Source organism: Chionomys nivalis, chromosome 23 (genome assembly GCF_950005125.1).
Source record: "Chionomys nivalis chromosome 23, mChiNiv1.1, whole genome shotgun sequence".
Classification (NCBI taxonomy): Eukaryota; Metazoa; Chordata; class Mammalia; order Rodentia; family Cricetidae; genus Chionomys; species Chionomys nivalis.
Genome location: NC_080108.1, coordinates 4,501,855 through 4,521,532, shown reverse-complemented (window position 1 = coordinate 4,521,532; position 19,678 = coordinate 4,501,855).

Genomic DNA, 19,678 nt, shown 5'->3' with positions numbered 1-19,678 from the left:
AAATCTCTCCACCCATGGATGAATTAAAAAAGCCCAAACTGGGTAGGTACCTACAGCTGCTGTGTGCTCATGGCTAAAATGGCAATGTCAAATTTGGTAGGAAGCATTCCCTGATGTTCATCTCAATCCTCTGGATCTTAAATTCTTTCCACCCACTCTTCTGTGATGTTCCCTGGGCTTTCCCATTTACCCTACTGTGACTTATTCACTTTTTCTCAGTATTTTGAACAGATATTGGTTTTGGTATCAACTGTCCCCCTCTTGCAGAAGGAGACGATTGTCTGTGGCTGAGGACTGAACTAGTCTATGTGCATTGACCATAGGTATTTAACAGGCAGTTTTACAACATGTTTGGGCAGAGAAGCAATGGTATAATGTCGCCACTTGGGCCCAGTCCCAGGATTTTGGATGGGTTTATAATAACAGATGTGTGCTCCCTCCATGCCCCAATCCAACCCTATCGTTAATCTGTAAATAATCATGTCTCTCAATTACCAGTCTTGCCTGACAGGTATTGCAGCAAGCATGGTCTGCAGATGAGTGAGATCATTAGCAGGTTATGCACTCAGCACTCAGCAGAGCTTCCCAGGCACTGTGAACAATAGCCAACAAGGAGGGGCTCTTCAGCTCAGTTTCCTCCTGATCTATATCTATGTTCAATCAATGTGGTGTCTTTCTCAATAAGATCTCAATGTCTCCCCCTGCCTGGCAACTACAGTCATTAGTTTCACTTTCTTACGTGGTATACCATACTGCCCACTTCTAGCTCAGTGGTTCTCAACTTATAACCCTTTCAGGCAGTTTCTCATGATTTGGTGACCTCCCCAACCATAAAATTATTTTGTTCCTAATTCATAACTCTAACTTTGCCACTGTTATGTAATGTAATATGTTTTCTAATGGTCTTAAGTGACCCCTATGAAATGATCGTTAGAACCCCAGAGGAGTCACAACACATTGACCGAGAACCATGGCTCTAAATCTTACATGAATTTTCAAAGGTGAATAGGAATATGATCCTCTGAAGATACTGCTGAGAATGGTGTCTCTGGACAGATCAGACAGTGTGTATAAAGGATAGACGTCAGATGTTCATGGAGAAGTAGAAAGCTTCCTCTTCCTTGCCGAACTGCCCTAAGAATGACTGATATAAAGGAAGTAAGAGCACATGTCTACGTGCCTAGCATTTAGGAGTACTGAACAAAAGTGTTCAGAACAAAGGAAAAAGCAAGTCCATGAAAAATTAGAAAAGAGCCTTGTGGGATAGACTAACTTCTGTTAGGGGATAACATAATTAGGGTTCTGTTAACGATATACATGTTAATTTTACCAAAGCACCTGATGCATTCTCTTGTAAAAATTTAATTGCAGACTTAATTCCAATTGTCTTCTACATGGATTGAGAGGTGCCCTGAGGAGGGCAGTACAGGCAAAGGCACACCAGCAATATGCTAGCTGAAGCAGGTTGTTGGAAAGGAGGTCTACAATGATTCTTGACTGTGCTCATTACCCTGAGAAATTTTCTGCACGAAGGATTTAGTAGGAAGTTTCGATCCCTTAAAGTCACTAAGCCTCTATTCCGGGTGCTAGCTAGAAGAGTTTCACTGTTCACTATCCATATCTTAAATTAAACCATCTGAGTCAATCATATTTAGTCAAGCATAAATATCCTCTAAATTCAGTTTCCAACGTCAGATATTTTTATGATGTGAATAGAGAGTTATAGAGGTTGAATCTTAGAGATGAATCTGTTTAGTTCAATTACTGTATAAAGGGTTTCCCTTGAGTACGAGAAAGAGTAAGCAGTGTCGCAAACACTACACGGTCAGGCTGATGTCATGACATGGGGGAGAATGCCGAATGCTGGCCTGGCCTTTGTGAACATTTCCTTTCAACCCCCAGCATCATAAACAACAGCAAACAGTAGGATGTCTTGGTCCATGTGGGTCACTACACTAGATTGTTTATATGTAACTGGAGTACATCACTCACACTTCTGGAGCAGGGAAGTCCAAAACAAAGAGGCTGGCAAACTTCATGTTCTGTAATTCCTGTCTCTCTCTGATTCAACAAGGTGAAAGACCTCAAGGGACTTCTCAGCGCCTCTTGTTAAAAGAATCGATCCCATGCATGAATTTGGAACACTCGTAAAGGATACTTCCCAAATGCCCTACCACTTATGACTGTCACATTGGGTATTTACTTCTATCAAATGGCTTTTGGAGTGACACACAAGAAAATCATTAATATTAAGAAGACAGGTTTATCTCAGAATCTCAGTAGTATTTATTATATTAATTTCTATTGATGGGCAAATTCTAATTGGTCTTAATAAAAAAAAACCTGTAGTCAGATATTGGGGTAAATTCTGAATGATCAGAGAGGCAAAGGAGCAAGCCACAGTCAGCTCTTACCTTGCTAACGTCTTAGACGTAAAAGGGCTGAGCTCCTGTTACTTCCTGCCTTATATTTCTCTCTCTGCCCAACCGTTTCACTTCCTCTCTGTCTCACAGACTTCCAGACCTCTCTGGTTAACTAACAGATAGCTCCTCCCTCTGATCTTCGGGCAAGCTTTATTTATTAGAGCACAAACAAAAGATCACCACATTGTATGTTTTATAATTTTAGTATACTATAAAATGAATTAATTAAAATAAATGTTTATAATATGGCATATTATATGCTTATATTATAAGTGATTATAAGTCTCAGAAGCAGAATATTTTTACTATAAAATGGGGCTGTTAAACATTTCAAAATGAAATAGCAAAAATGGCCTCAAGAACCTGAATCCATGAACCAAGTGCAGAAAATAAGCTTGTAAAATATATGCTTAAATTGTCTTCATCTGTATCCTTGCAACATTTTACAACACACTGAACTTCATATATATTCCAGTGAATCATGGTTCATTATTTATTTTTTGTTTCTGTGCCTTCCCTTTTGTTCATGTTAACGTTCATATGTCTGGATACAAAGTCTTTTCTCTCTGCTTTGTCATGGTGCCAAAAAATTGGCATATATACTTTCCCTTTGTCATTGGACATTTGTTTCTGCTCAGCTAAAGGATGGCATTGGCAAGGGGTAACAGAAGGGGAAGATGCTAAGGTTATATCACCATGGTTACCATTCTCCCTTGCTGACTGAGGATCACACAACCTTCCATGAACCGTCAACTCTTTCCAGGGTCCAGTTGCTGTCTGCCTACCTGCCTATTTTAAAGTGGTACAAACCCTTCTGATTCAGTATTCTTGAGACCCTGCTCTTTCCTTACTTGATTTTTTTTAAGTAAACAAATATCCTGTGTGCAAATTGTCCCCAATTCATAATCTAATTCTGTCATGTTCTTTCAGCCAAGACCTCACTGGCACAGTAGTGCATCCCCACAGACGAAATACTTCCTTGTAGTAATGTGATAAGTGATTAAAAGATCCATGAGCAAAATAATTTTATTTTCTACACATTTCCATTTCATTTAGAGTAAGTATAATTTCCCTTGACGTGTTTGTTTTCAGGTTTTGCCACATGTATAAACCTCATAAATATTTGCTGATTAAAATTTATATATTCAATTAAATTAATCTACATTTGTCCTAATATCATGAGCCTTTTATACTACACCTGAGAATATTTCCTTTCATTACATCATATAAAAATCAATTTTTTTCTTCAGGTGCATATTTTACTTTATTTTCCATTTTATGAAACCAAGGATGTCCCGCACAAGTTTAGTGACATATGAGCTTACAAATCTGTGAAGAATCCTGGCACTAGACTCTCAGTTTGCCACCACTGAGACGACTGCCGAGTCGCAAGCTTTAAGCAACGTTATCAGAAATGTTAAGATTTCATAATTGTTTTTTCTATATTCAGATCTCTGAGAGCAACAGAAGAATAAAAATCAGTTATTCTAACTCATAGGGAAAGGTAAATGCCTAAAATTCTGTGTATAACATAAAGAGAAGCTTCATACCAGTTTTAACACCAAAGATTAGAATGGTCAATAGGGGGAACCTTGCTTTTAAATACAGTACACTTGCTACAGAGATATTTAGCAAATACCTTTAATATTTTTGTTCAGTTTATGCATTTCTGCTTGAGAACTTCTTGTGAAAATCTGTAGTAAGGAGGCCGCTGTTCATTTCCCGGCTGCCCAGACTCAGGAAATAACCACAGAGAAATTGTATTAATTAAATCATTGCTTGGGCAATTACTTAAGCAAATTGCTAGCTAGCTCTTACAACTAGAATTAACCCATCTCCATTATTTTATACTTAACCGGATATGGATGTAGTTCTTGCCAAACTGCTTCCTGCTTTTTATTGGGTGAAGTAATATTTTAGGGGTGTTCATAGCAACCTTTCAGGGGGTCTTTGTCCATCAAACCACATTAATATGGAAGGATTCCACAGGTTCGCATCTTCTGTGGAAACAAAAAAAAGAACCTCTTTTCCAAAGTAACATTCGGAGATCTCTATTTTGAAAACAAAATACCTTTAAAGTATATATGTTGGCTACTTAGCTTAGCAGTCCCCAGAATCAAATGTCTCTCTGCAGCCAAAAATCTCAAAGAAAACACAACAGTATTCATAATCCAGACTTTCTGTATATATTCCATCTCCATTATTTTCTATTTTACCACAATGCTTTTGGCCTACTGGCAAGGTTTCGGCATGTCTGTCTTTGGTGGCGGCTCCATGGCATCTCCCTGACTCTGCCTCCTTTTTTCCCAGCATTCAATTTAGTTTTCCCTGTTTAGCTCTGCTCTACCTTATCAGGCCGAGCCAGTTTCTCTATTAACCAGTGGTATTCACAGCATACAGAGAGGAATTCCACATCAAAAATCTATACTGTTAATTCAAAGATAATATCTATTTCATCATTCTCATCTTAATATAACAGTACTAACTCCTTGTAATAAGCAGGGAATAAGTGCCAACAACTTAGTTAAGGATATAAACATGTATGTGCTTAGGTATCATACTCCTATATATGTGTACAAAGATGTATTTGAGCACGTAACTATAGTGTTTTATGTAAGTAGATAGATAGATTATAGATAGATAGATAGATAGATAGATAGATAGATCCATCATTATTTGTAATAAATGTTATAATTTTTATTACTTACATATGTCTATCTCTGCACAAAACAGTTAATTTTTTAAAACATAATTTTTAAGTTTTAGGAAGTTGGTATTAAGTTGTGGCCTTTGTGGAAGGGTTGATGTCATGTATGCATGAATGGAATTACCACCTCTATTTAAACCTATATTTAAGACAAATCAAACAAACTACAAAAACAACAACAACAAAGCAGAAACCTTGGTCTTTCCCACCATATAAAGAAGAAGCAAGAAGCTATTGTCACTGAACTGAAGAGTAGGACCCTAAATTTTTTATAATATTTATAAATTTTATTCACACAGTAGGTTTTATAATAATTACCTAGAAAAATAATGTTTAAAATTTTTGTTTTGAATAGATAAAGAACCCCAAAATTCAGAAATTCCCTACCCTGCACCATGAATAGCAAATATGAAATTCTTATGTGGGACTAACTACATACTCAGCGTTTAGTACTCTGATTTCTCTGTGAATATCAACAACTCAGCTTTGCTATACAGTCACACAACCAACCGAATTAGGTTTAAATTAGGATTAATCTTTGTTGGAAAACAGAAACCACTGATGCTTATATAAATGGTGATGGAAGAAGCCAATTCAGGAACATGCTTATTATACTTCAGTGTTGAGTAAAGCACTTAGCCCAAGCTTTGGAACCTGACCTTTGCTTGGCTCCCTTTGGCATGCCATTAGCACAGCATCTTATGAGTAATAGTGTCATGTCATCCACAAAACATGTTCCCAACCCAATGGACTTGTGGAGAAGGCAAATAGAATCGGGAAAGAAAGGGCAAGATTCCACTAGAAATAAAATAAATCCTCAGTCGGGATATCTGGCCAGCTAAACTAATGAACTACCCGGGATATAGCTCAAGGACTCACAACTTCCCTGTTGTTTCCTCTTAAAGTCAATGCTTACATGACTTCTAGCCCTGAGATAAATTGCTGTATAGAAGAAAAATGTTAAGGCTTCTTACTTTTTAATCTAACTTTGGTTTTAACAAAAAGAGATTGCGACAAAACTTTTTCACTGTGACAGGAAAGTCAAAAGCAAGATGACCAATAATTTAGAACAGTACACATATGGTGTCCATCACTACAAAATACAGCATTAAGAAGCAGAAAAAAAAAAAAAACAGGCTAATTCTTCAAAAGTTAACTAGGATGGCATATAAATTGAGATGAGTTAATATTACAAAGTCGTTGATAGAGTTCCAGACAGAATAATCATTTATTAAATAATAATCTCTATTTTCACTCCTCTCAGTGAAAATAATAAATAAAAATCTAAATTTCTCTAACAATCTAATGTTGAGAATTTGCCACATGCAGCACGTTAACATTAAGTATGTTATGCATTACTGTATTTAATCCTCAAATCACAGATCTCACCCTCTACCTGCTAGTCCTTGAAACAAATTAAGAAAAACAGGTTATCCTTTTTTATTTCAAACTCTATTCCATTGTATGATTACCATTGCCACTTTGAATTTGATGAATATTTCACCAATATCTGGAAAATCTCAGTTCTATGCCTTCCTCATTTTCTGTTCATTGCACTACTGTAGGCAAAATCTATTGCAAACCCACACAGTTCTTAATTAAAGCAAAATATATTGGGAGTCCCTTCTTTACCATCCCTTCCTTCTTTCCTCCACACCACCCTCCCTCCCTCCTTCCCTTCCTTCCTTCAATCTTAATAAGTATGAGTCCAAATCAATATCTAGAACAGTTGCAGAAAGAAAAAGATGATTTCTGTTTACAAAATTTGTGAAAGAGTAATTCATTTCAGTGAGAGTGGCTCCATTCCATTTAATATATTTAAATTGTAGGGAAAAAAACCAAAAACTCTATAAAATTAAAAGAAAAAAAGCGAGAGAGAGAAAGAGAAGAAAGATGGAGAAATTCATCTTTTATCAGCCATTTCAGGTCCAATCAAGGGCTCACTCCCCTTTTCCTCCAGAGTTAGGTCAATTGATTTGTAATCTTTCAAATGCAAAATGTGTTTCCATTCTTTCCCCCAACACCTTCAAACTTTGCCTCTGGGATTTGATCAGGTTGTAATGCATTTTGCACCTTACCCCTGCACCGTGTTTCTCTCTAAATCCTGTTGATTGGTAGAGCCCTGATCATCTTCAGTCATCCATGATCCTGACCCTCCTCCTGGGAGCTCATACTCAGCAGCATCTCAGGCTTTCTTACACAAATAGCCCAGAATCCAGCATCCATTCATTAGATATTATCATGAAGCATTCTATAGCACTCCTTTTGCTATGTTGGGAACCCATAAGAATGTCCCATAATGTGTACACAGTCTTCTAATCACTAAATGTCTTGGTGGCAGATTGATGAAAATAGGAATTAATTTAATGATATCATAAGCTATAGGAATGGTTTGTAGAAAGCTGGAGGTGGGGGGGTCACAGGATTGAACTTGTTCTGAGGTACACAAACCCCAACTCACCCATCCCCCACCCATTAATAAATAAAGCAAAGAAGGGTGGAAGTCATTGTATGTGTTAGGGTACAATGCTGAGTAACCACAGAATGGGGAAAATAAGGCAGACTGAATTACACGGAGGCATGGAAGAATTCCACGAGGAGAAGCTGATGGGAATGAGTAGATAGAAGATGAGTTAAGGTGTAGACAAAATGATCAGATCCTGCAGGGCCCCAGCTTTAAACTGATGGTTTACAGATACTAGCTTGAAGGCTGCAAGAAATAATTTCCAAATAAAAGTTAAGCCATGTTGTTATGAAAGCCTTGCTTTCATGTTTTTATGAAAGGCCATGTTTTTAATGAAAGCCTTGCTTATCTATACCCTCTTCCTATACCACTGGGTAATGCATATCATAGATGCAGAGGGCTATTCCTGCTCTAGAATGTTCATTCCGTCTGCCGCTACTCTGTATTTTTAATCAAATCACTTTTCAAGATCCAATTCTCTCATCAGTAAAATATAAATGCTTTTGCTTTCTAGACTTGTTTAAACAATGAACGTATTTATTGTTGTTTCATCGTGTTATATTTTTTATTCAACCAGCTATCATATAGAGCATCTACTCTGCTCTTGGATAACAGACGTAGTGGTAATGAATAAAATGTTTCCATGTGCATGGGCTAATATCTCTGCACTGTTGTTACACAAATGTTACTGGATGGTAAAGGAACCACATGCATTTTCCGGTTCCCTTCTCCATACACTTTGGTGGTCTACAGTTTCCTCTCACAGAACAAGGCCGAGCCACATCCTTAGATAGCATTAGTTGTGCTGCTGTCTTCTCTGGTGTATGTAAATATTTCAGTGGTAGGGACTGCAAACACATCTAGAGAGTTTGTTTAAATATACTTCAATCTACTTTTTCAGAACATTTTTATTCTGTGAGTTTATTAATATTTTATTGGTTTACATGTTCCTATTCGTCTGCTTTTCATTACTGGAACAAAATATCTGAGTTGGGCAAACTAACTTTTTCAAAGAAGGTTGATTTTACATACTCACAAGTCTGTAGATTGCATGGCATGGAGCCAGCATGAACTCTGATAAGGAAACTCATGGATGATGTCATCACAACAAGAGCACATGTGGGTGGGGAGATCATTTGGAAAACAGGAATCCAAATAACAACCGAGAACCCATATTTCCTTCTAAATGGAATTCTTGAGATGACCGAAGGAAATCTCACTAGGTTCAGTTCTTAAAACTACATGCCACTTCCTGATATCACCACTCCAAGAACCAGTATCTAAATCACAGGAGCATAGGCTGTGTCTTCTCTCACCCAAGTTTCCTGAAGGTGTTCATGATATGAATGTTCTCTCTCACTGTGTTCCAAGTATACCCTGAGCTGTGGTCTTAGTATCTTATTGCCCATTCCCCTGCCACAATTTGGTTAAACAGTATTTCTATAAAATAGACTTAAATGGTGGATAAATGATAGGATTGGATGGTCTTAAAATTCCTTCACACTGTGAATTTTCTGATGCCAAATTTTCATCCCACAAAGAATCATTTTTGCCATCCAGATCAATGTCACGGCACTATAAGTCAAGCGTCAGGAGACAGGGCCTCAGTCTCCTTTCTCCAACAGACAGACAACATAAGATGGATTCTCAAACAGGAAAGAAGCCATAGTTGGATGGTAAATAGCAGCATTAGTAATGCTAGACCACCTTGTACGTGCTGCGTGAAATCGAATTTGTATGGCTTTATAAGAAAAGTCTATCTGATATGCTTAACTACTTGTAAGCTGTTAATATTTGCATATCTCCATGGAATATAGACTCTCACAAGGTCATTTAACAGTTACAGGGCAGAAAGTTTCCATTTTGTTAATCACTTACAGCTCTAATTTCACACTACATCAGTCCTTTCACTCTGGTCCACAGCCTTTCAAAATCCTATTCTGAAAATCCACAGGAAAACATCTGTTCACAGTGTGGTACATATGCAGCTACTGGCACTCCCCACAAGTCAAAATCACAGGGACCAGCCAGATGCTGGCATTATCTTCCCAGTCCCCACCTACATTTAATAGGGGAGTCCTGTCCTTTTCCTCGCAAATAATCTCTTATTCAGTACGTCTATGTCATATTTCAATCTGTCGTCTGATTTCTCCATAAATGATATGGATAGTGTTTGCCTTTTAATTCAAGGGGCTACCATACCTCCTGATTGAAGTAGTCAGTAGGAAACATTTCTCAGTCAGAACTCTGAACACTGTCTGAACTTCTTCTGGATCAACACTCATAAAATGTTCGGCAGATTTCCAGGCAGTCACACCCCTGGTGGTCTTTGTCATGAGGATAAAAGATCCAGGCTCAGACTGAGAAGCAGGTACATGGCTCTTTTCTCGATACTGTGGTTGTCTGACAAATGTGGTATAATGGCATGCTGAGTTTCTCCTTCAGTCATTTATGTAAACTCATTACTCACCTTTGAAGAAAGACTGAGAATGATGACGGTAGTCTTGACAGGCATTTTAAAGTGGTTTTTATAGAATGCTCTAAGGCGTATGGTGGAAAAGAAGCTAAGCCAAAGAGTTCAGAATGGGAAATATGACCAAAAAGTCAATGCACGTCATATTTCCATGGATTTCAAACAACATAAAATAGCTTTGCACTCTGATCTAGTCTGACATTTGACTCTGGCACTTTTCATTGTCTTACCTCCGTTTGTTGTCAGAGTCTGGTTCAGGAAGAGGAGATTCATCTGTGTCCTGTCAAAGTCCATTTATTTTCACCTATGTTATGGCTCTGATTCCCCAGCAATAGCTTGATACCGTCTGATTTGTTTAAGTAAATATGGGTCCTGTCAGTTGCAAGTGAAACATGGCTTGTGAAGCCAACATGTCCTTGGCTTCAGATTCAATTACCGGTCTTTCTTCTATAATTTAGATACTGTTCATTTAGTCCTTGCAGGAGGGAGGGTTTACCCAGACCACACCACCACTCTTAGGTGTCCTTGTGTTAGCTACATTCTAAACTCCTGCTGAAGTGTAGGTTGGCCCTTCTGAGAGTAAGGCAGCAAAGATACAGAGGAGTTGAAACCTTCACAGTAGAAATATTGGCAGTTAAGTGCAGTTAGAAACAGGATGTATTCAGCATTTCACTTCAGTTTTCTAAGCAGAACTGTAATATTACTGTTGTTCCCAAAGCATTGATTCATTCACAGTCTTAGCAAATCTTTGTTATTTCCTACTCAATTCTACTTCAATAATTTTCATCAGCAGTGAAAATCAATGTTTTTAAGGGAAGATAAAGGAAAGCACACCAAGTGTCAACATGCTTCTCTTTCGGATGCCTGAGTGTGGACAAAATGTATCCAGCTGCCTTACATTCCCACTGCCCTGCTGCAATGGATGTTAGATCTTTATAAATCATAAAGCAAAACAAATCTTTATACCCTTAGATTGCTTAAGATAGGTGCTTTGGTATATCAGTGAAGAAAGTAACTAAGGTAGAATAACATTCCTTCTTTGTTTATTGGAATAAGCATTTTCTTAAGCATATTAAACACATAAGTGTCCCTTGTACCTAATGTTCAACTCTTCCGGGCTTTCCTTTAGACTATCTTCTTCGATTTATCTCTTCAAAAATCTGTCATGTCGCCATGGTTTTCAGAGGCTCTGGCTGTCAGGGGGATTTCATTTCTGAGGAGCAGCGGCCTGATATTAAAAGGAGGATAGAGAGTAAATTCCAGAAAGGAATTCCTCTGTCTGTTGCCTATGGCCTGATATTGAAAGTAGGGTAAAGAATAAGTTCCAGTTAGGAATTTCACTGTCTGTTGTCTATGGAACTGCATAAGACTGGCTGACTCCATAATTGTATCATTTATTACTAGTCCTTGCATCGAAGCCTTTCCTCTCAGAATACTGGCTTGTTACCCTTGTCTTTAAAAGGGCAGTCATGAAGTAACACTGTTTTGGGCCCTGGGCACCATCCTATGATTTTCTTACACATTTTCCTTAAATTTATGCCCATAAGCCTTGTATTAACCCCTCCTGAAATATTCTTGATGGAAGTCCAGAGACTCCTTACTGGCTTTGATTGATATATTCTTTGGACTTCAGTGTCCCACACTTTTATCATCTGTCTGGTTTCCCGTCTATCCCTGCGTACCACTTTTTTATTCCAGCTATGTTACTTTAGCAAAAGTCACTGATCATTGAGATCCTGACCACACCCACTGAACCCATTCTAATGTCCCATAGCTCTTCATTTTCTTTCATTAATAACATGATTTACTAACAAACTAAATTATTGAATTATTTATTTTCATTTCTCTTTTGTATTTCCATATTTAAAACTCATTTCAACAGAGCATGAATATTCATCTTTTGTTGACTATATTATCCTAATCATCTTGATGGAGTCCCATGGAGTATTTCCAGAGCTCATAAAATGTTTGTTGAGAGATCATTTCTGCACTATGTAAGTTTGAAATAACTTCTTTCAAGAAATTTTTCTGGGGTTGGTGAGATAGCCCGTGGTTCATAGCAGAGATTGCTCTTACACAGGGCAGAGTTCAGTTCCCAGCGCCCGCATGGTGACTCACAACTGTCTGAAACTCCAGTTCTAGTTTGTCTACCCCATTTCTGGACTCCATGGAGATACAGGCACATAGGTAGTGTGCATACATTTGCACAGATAAGTAGTCCGAGATGTGGTGTGTGTGTGTAAAACATCAAGTAATTTTTTTAAAAGCCATGAATTTGAAAATTAGCAAAGAAGGGGTATGTGAAAGGGCTCGAGGAGAGGAAAATGAAGATGAAAATAGTGTAATCATAATCTCAAAAAACAAAAGAATGATCTTTTTAAAAAAGGTTTTCATATTTCTTTCTATTTTATGTCATCCCTGTTCTCCATCCTTTCCCAGACATTTCCCCAAGCATCCTTGTCTTCTGCCACCGTAGCTCTGCTGGATTGTCGTGTGCTCTGTTCATTTCTCAGGCTATAAGGCTAAACAGGCTATAAGTACTCCCAAGGCTGAAATCATGTGTGTCAGTATCACAATACTCAGCTTCAAAAGCTCTTGGTGTGTTTATAATGAGGAGCAAATTAATGGCTAATCAGATGAAAGGCACCGACGTGTCTGTGCCGAGAGAAGCTAGTGTTCTAGGAACCTTGCCGAGCATCGCTGTTCTGATATTCTGGGGAAGAGAGGTTGAGAATGGGTATTCAGAGCATACACAGGTTAGCTAAGATACAAACCATCAGCTCGTGTATGAACAGAAACGGGAGGGAGTTTTCTCCCATCAGAATAGGAAAGGAAACTCATAGGAATTGCCTACACGTTTTAAAGACACAGATTTTTTCACAGTTGTTTAATTTAGTTTGATCTTGGTCCTAAAAACAGAACCAAGTCTCACGCCAAAGGTTTTAAAACCTAATTTCTCATTTATACCCAGGAAATCAAGGTGGCAGTGCTCTTTGCTCTGACTGCTTGAACCTCGTTCAGAATTACTCCACACATTTTCTCAACGCGGGTGTTGCCAGCCTCGTGCTTGGTATTTTGCCTTCTGCTTTATTTTTTAACATGGCCACGGTGTGTTCGTGCTGTGACAGGCGCCTGATAGCAGCTGGCGTGTCTCTGCACGGTATCTTTAGACAGATGACTTGAGGCTCCAGTCCACAGGTCTGACATCCAGGGTTTTTTCACGAGAAAACAACTCTGTCCTGCTCTTCTCCGTTAACAACGGAGTGCCATGTTCCAGTTCCTCCAGTGTAAAATGGGAAGAGCCGAGTTCGACATTTGCAAACACCATTTCTCCAACTTCGTAAACGAAGGAGTGAAGTGAGATCAAAGAGAACAAGTTGATCTTAAGTGCAGAGAAATAGTTTCAGAGTTCATCACCCCATCAGTGCGTTTCTTTCTTGGTATCCATTGTTTCTTGGTTTACAGAATTTTCACTGAATTAACAGAATCAGACAGGTACATAATGAACAATAAATCACTGCAGTTTCAATTGTCTTCATCTCTGTATTACTATGTGAAGCAAATATATCATAATGCAGGTATTTTATAAGTACATATAGAGAATTCTAGTTACATACATTGACATGAAGCATATACACTATACATACTAAGTGGTAGTACAGAAGAAAATCTTTGCTGAAACTTCTATTTTTATTGCTGTTAGTTATCTTCAAAGTATCTTCAAAGCAACACACATCCATCTCTTAAGATAAGAAGTAGAGAAAGACGCAGGATGTGAAGTTTAGGCCAGTAAAATCTCGGTAAGGCCCTGCAGGAAGAAAAGACATTTAAATCCTTTCAGCTGAGGATTTGACACGCTTTGAGTAAGGACCTATGTGAGGTCTTCAGCCTGGAATCGGCTGATAACTCAAATGCTATCAGTTCCCCCATCCTGGAACTAACTGGGGCTTATCTCTGGGCCAGCCTGCATCTGTGTCCTTTGCTCAGAGACCACTGAGGCTTGAGCCCCAGCAGGTAGGACACGATTCCCAGAAATTCATTCTGTGTTGGAAGACTCACTCGTGAAGCTAAGTCGTAGATGAAGATATTTCTTCAAGTGAAATGCCAAAAAATGAAGGGAGATGGAGTTGGCAGCCCGTGTCTGACTTGAGCTCTGCTGGCCTTGAGAAGTAGAGAACGAATGTGTGATTTGTCACCTGGGTCATGCCCTTTCTAATTGTGTCACTAGATTCAATACAGTCACCTTTTTGTATTTAAACCCTCAGCTGTAACCATGACATATGACAGGGTTGTTCTGAGGATTAGCTAAGACCTTGACCAACATTTTTTGTGTATTTTGAACAGATGGAAGGTTTGCAGATAATTTTTTATAGCTTCCCCCTCCTACTGAGGAGTAATTCTGAACGAGGGTCAAGCAGCCAGAGCAAAGAGCACTGCACCTTGATTTCCTGCATATAAAATGAGAAATTAGGTTTTAAAACCTTCGACATGAGACTTGGTTTTGTTTTAAAGACCAAGATCAAACTAAATTAAACAACTGTGAAAAAAAAACCTGTGTCTTTAAAATGACAAGGGTGAAGTCCTCTTAGAGAAACTGGGAGTTCATCCAGAATTCACGTGTATGCTTCCCCTATGAGTTTCCTTTCCGATTCCAATGGGAGAAAACTTCCTCCAGTTTCTGTTCAAATGCGAGCTGATGGTTTGTATCTTAGTTAACCTGTGGTGGGATGTGTCTCTGTGTAGGATGGCAACAAAGGCCTTTGAAGTCACAGAACTGCTAGGAAGCACTTGCCACCCTTCTCAGGAAATCAGTGACCTTCATTGAGTAGAAAGCGCCATCACAAATTTGAGAAGTTTAGGTAAGACATCAAATTCTCCCAATATTTCTTCCCATATGATGAAACCAAATAAAGTCAAGTGGCTTGACTAATAATTCCTAAATTTATTTCTAACTTGTCAGCATTTGTATTGCACATGTTATATCAGTGAGATTGCAAACTCTGTCTTTGTCCTATAAAGGCGTGTGCCCATTAGAGGGGGAGGGTCTGTCTTATCAGTGCCTTGCTCTCCCAAACACAGTGTAGGTATCAGTTAACAGACTTTTGCCATCAACTGGGCAACAGTAAGTAAACATCTCAGGGCAAATATACAATCATGGCTGTCTTTTAGTACAGAGAACTAAGAGGAAAAACATTTCAACACGGCTATATAACAAACAGTGTTTGTGAGCAATCTGTAACAGCCTAAACTTGACCTAATCTCTAAATTAAGGCTTTAAATTCTCAGCCTAAAAGTTGTTTCCTTTGGATTGTCTGCTGGAGACAATATTCACAGATTAGAATCAGAAGTTAAAAAGTGCTTTCTGTTGCCTTTCATGCCTGTGTATCTAAAGTTGTTTTTCAGCTACCGAAGGAGGATACCTGTTTAAGGATGTGACCTCAGGTAAAGGCATTTCCCCCCTCTATCTTTACTTTCTCTAATAAGAAGTGGCTTGGTCCAATAACCTTCTCCTGCTAACCTGAAGTGAGCAAGAAAACAGATGCAGGAAGTGGGGAAGCTGAGAGAACTTTATAAAACACAGGAACATCTTTGGATGTGATTCTGGATAAGAAGAGAAGTTATGGATGGGGTTCAAAGGGATGGCATAGTAGGGGTTATGTTTTATGTGAATTCTCAATAGAAAGAGAAAAAACATTGAGGCAGCACTGAAACTGTTAGAAAGAGTTTTTGTAGGACGTGGCCATGGTCTATCCAGTTCTATAGGGATCAATAAGATAGATGCTTAGGCACAGTACTGTCTCTCCATTCTTATTGAGGGAGTAAGGATTTGGAAAGCTATACTGTTTACCTCATGTTGTCTGACTATATGATTCCAGAATTTGTTAAGCATTTGAATAGAAGATTAGACAGGGAAAGGATAGAAAGACCATGAGAAAAATCAGTATTTGAATGTTATTTTTCTGCTGTGACTGGACACTCAATGAAGGCAGGCAAGCTGTAGTCTGATTTTTATTATTTCTCCAATACTCAGTATATTGTAGACATTCAGTGGAGATTTCTGTTTGAGTGGTTAAATGATTAGGGTGCCATATGGAAACAAATCATTTAATCAAGAGAAAAGACATATGGTCTAAGTAAACTTTTGGTCTCTTTGCTTTGGGTTAATTTTTGTTGTTCAATATTTTGCATAGCTTATTCAGTAAGATCGAAGGTCACATTAAACAGGCTGTGGAGAATAAGTTTCAAAAATTCATAGAACTTGATCTGTGATTAGATTATACAATGATTATCACATGTGGACAGTTTAAAATGGGATCCTGGTGTCCATCTTGACGCCTACTGAAGTATTGCTTCTGTTCATCGTCATAGCTGAGTTGTAAACTTTGAGGTCACAAACACCACAACAAATAATCTTAGTGATACGCAGTTAATGATTTTATTAAGAGAAATTTCATTAGTATGAATTGTACTTAATATTGATAGTCACACTGACAGGATGTAGAATCTTCTAGGAGACCAGCCTCCAGGCATCTCCCTGAGAGTTGTCTATTTAGGCTAATTAAGTTGGGAAGGGTCACCTTAACTGTGAATGGCGTCAATCAATGGATAGGATTCTTTGGTAGTTTGAATAAGAGTACACACTTAAGTGTCACAGGATTGGGAATTGGGTCCCCAGTTAGAGAAACTATTTAGGAAGGATTGGGAGACAAGGTCTTGTTGGAAAAAAATGGGTCCCTGGGGGTGTGGGAATTGGATTTAAAGTATCAAAAGCTCATGCCTGACTCTGTCTTACTTTGTGCCTGTGACTTACAGGTTAGATCTGTGCTCTCAGCTGCTGCCCCAAGGCCATGCCTTTCTTGCCTACCACCACGCCCCCCACCGTGGTCCTAGAGTAACCCTATAAAACTGTGAGCAAGCCCCAAAGCAAATGCTTTCATTCTACAAGTGACAGTGGCTGTGGGCCGTGATGTTTCATAATGTCAATAGAACAGTAACTAAGACAGGTCCTAAATAAATAATGAGAAAATGAGCTGAGTATCAGCAATTGCCCCGATTCCTGACTCCAGCTGATGGGAGATCAGCTGTCTTTAGCTTCTTTCATCATCTTCTCCTGCATGATAGGCTGGAAGACTGAGCTGTGAGCCATAATAAACCCATCAATCCGTGGGTGTCTTGGGTCAGGTCTTTTATGACAGAAACTAGCAAGCAACTAAAACAGCCTGGATGAAGTACTCTTTTAGACCAACCAGGGCTTCTGTGATTCTAGATAGAGGCTACATATTAGCACAGAATGTAAATTTTAATGAAACCCAGTGTTTCCATAGTCCATGGAATATTGCACAAATAATAACGCTTAAAGGCAACATAAGAAGATATACATTAAGATTTAGTAAGAAGCTTCATTATTTATTTATATCACATACTATTCAAACCCTAAGGAGATATAATTATCCTCTTATTTATTAGATATTCATTTCTTTTTGTGTGATAATGTAATTATAATTAAACTCTTAAGAACTTTTTTCCTTTTTCTGTGTAAATTTTGTTGATTTCTACTTCATCAAAAATTTTCCATGACTTTTGCTTTATTTTGCAAAATAATCCATGAGGATTGGACATAATTGGCATATTTCGTGTTTAGTTTTTATCTTAATCACACATTATAATTTAGTTTCATAACTCACTATAGAAGACACTAACTAACGTAAATGTAGGTTATGGGTTCAGTGACCCAGGATAAATTGTCAAACCACTACCTAAGCAACTTGAACAAGCTATTTTGAAGTCAAGAATCTTAATTTTTAAGAGATAAGTCAAAGCTAGCGATACAAGAATTGTTTTTAGGAACATATGAACTAATGCAAAACAAAATAGGCACTTACCTATTTCTCCACCATTTTTTGCAACATGATGTATTTATACTCTGTGCTAAGTTTTACAATTCATGACCAAGCAATTAATGCATAGAGAACATTGATTTGGTTTACTTTCCAGTGGGGAAAAAAATTAAATGAGAAAGGGGGGCTTGAAAAAAGTGGGCCTCCCTGTGGCGATGTTAAAGAATCAAACCAGAACATGGAATTATAACAGAATGATGTCTCAGTGTTACTGAGGTCCCTGGACTCCTTCAGCATCCTGGTTTTCATATGAGACATACCAGTCATAGAGCAGAAGACGGGCAGGGTTTATTATGGAGGAAAGTTAAGCACTCTCAGGAGGTAAGAATATGCAATGGCCAAAGATTTTATTGCACTACCTACATGTCAGACAAGCATTATATCCGAGTACCCAGTATAGATACCTTTGCTTGAAAGCTGTTTCCCGATTGTGACTAACATATCCATTTAGATTAACTCTTATGCGTGGGAACAATAATATGCTTTTGTTCTTTCCCAGAAGGCCTCCAGCTAGATAGGAGTTCTATAATATTTATACTTATCTATTCATGACCCTTTAGGTTTTGGAGGATGTCCTGTGTCTACTCGGAACCCGGGGTAAAACACAGATCCCATATATCTGACCTGTAATCAGAATCTTGCAGTTCCAGATTGTAGTTTTACAAGCTGCTCTTGATGAGGGAAGGTCCATCCTCAACAACCGTCCTACTGTAAAATCTATCTAGCTACCTAGTGTGAGCATTTCCAGTGGATTCTTATACAGTCATTTAGTACAGCAGTTAAATACTCACTGTGGGGCAGACACACACTAAGTATAAATCCACAAAGCAGTGTTTTCTTAGCCACTGGCAATTCAGTTTCACCACTGAGGATTCTCTGCCACAACAAAGAGTTCTTTATGTTTTCAACTCAGCTTAATGTAACAAATAATTTGCCAATACAATCTAGGCCCTGCGTGTATATTTTATACCACAGACTAATTTCCTATTCTCTATACCCACCTATCTCAAAGTGTCCCCAAAAGAGACTGAGAGTGTAAAACATCTGTTCTTCAGATGGACATTGCTACTTCTGGAGAGTCATCGTAGATACGACTTTACTTGTGTACAGAGAATAGTCCCCCAGGTGAACGGAGATTGAAAACAGTGGCAGAAATTAGAGGCCATTTGCAGGCATTAATTTCAGGAACAAATTCCCCTGGTAGCTTGAAAGAATGCCTCCTTGATACAGCTGGGTCTCTTCTTAGCCCCTCCTTCAGCAAACACACCAGAGTGTTCACAGTGGAATGAGCAGATGAGCCCTTAGCTGTGCTCACCTAACACAATAGGAGATGGGATTTCGTCTATAGAAGTACATTCTTGTCTCTTTCCTTAGGGACCATTGATGTCCCAAGACTTTTCCACTCTTAGCAAGGTTTTGAAATGAGTATCTTGAAGGTTAATCTTAATTGTCAGTTTGATTGCTTTAAGAATTTTTTAAGGTAATTAGTAAGGCTTACCGTTGCATGTTCTCAGAGGGTATCAACTGTAATAGAAAGATCCAGCATAATTTGGGTCAGTACCAGCCCATGAACTAGCCTCCCAGACTAAAAGGGAAATATAATCGACCCTCTGCCAGGCCTTCCACCTTGGACTGTTATAACCTCAACGCATAAGTAAAAACAAGCCTTGTTTTTTTTCTTTTTTTTTTCAAGCCCTTGTTTCTTAAGTAGCT